We start from the raw sequence: 708 nt of genomic DNA, 5'->3' as shown, positions 1-708 counted from the left end.
CAGCACACGCGAGCGAGGCGGGTGGCCCAGCCAGCCGACCGCAGGCGCTACCCCACGCCGGGCCGGGCGGCCGGGGCCGTTCGTTGCCGGGACGCGGCGTAGCCCCGCCCGACTCCGCCCCGCCCCCACCCCACCTCAAGGCTGGCCCATACCAGTTCGCACTGGAGAGACTGAAATGAACGGAAATGAAGACCTTACCTAGCCGGCTTTTTAAAAAAAAGTACCCACCGTTATTCTTTGATAAATATCTTCGTGAATTTACAATATTGCCTTTGATTCTAATTTTGATTTAAGAAGTTAGATTTACGTTGACGACGATCTTTTCCCGCCTGCAGGAGGCCCTCTGCGGTGAGAATGGCGAGGCTCGCTGCGTCTGGGGCGACGCCATCAACGTCGAGGACCGCTACATCTACGTGACGCAGCCCACCTACGACCGCATCATCGTGCTGTCCGTGCCCCTGCTCACCGTCGTCGAGGTGAGCGCCCGCCCTGCCGACCGGGGCCCCGCGAGCCCGGGGCTTGTGGACTTATTTAGGAGGGATCCAAATATTATGAGGTCCGAAAAGGACGAGGGGGGGCTCACTCAAACAAAATGTGTACAATGATTTTTTGATTTTTGATTATTTTTGATTTTTTTGTTTTTTGATTTTGATTTTTCTTTTGATTTTTTAGTTATGAAAAAGACAATAACAGTTAAATTTACAAAAA

This window comes from Frankliniella occidentalis, unplaced genomic scaffold (assembly GCF_000697945.3).
Source record: "Frankliniella occidentalis isolate FOCC.00 unplaced genomic scaffold, Focc_3.1 Scaffold61, whole genome shotgun sequence".
In the NCBI taxonomy this organism is placed as follows: domain Eukaryota; kingdom Metazoa; phylum Arthropoda; class Insecta; order Thysanoptera; family Thripidae; genus Frankliniella; species Frankliniella occidentalis.
Note: the sequence above shows the minus strand (reverse complement) of the source record.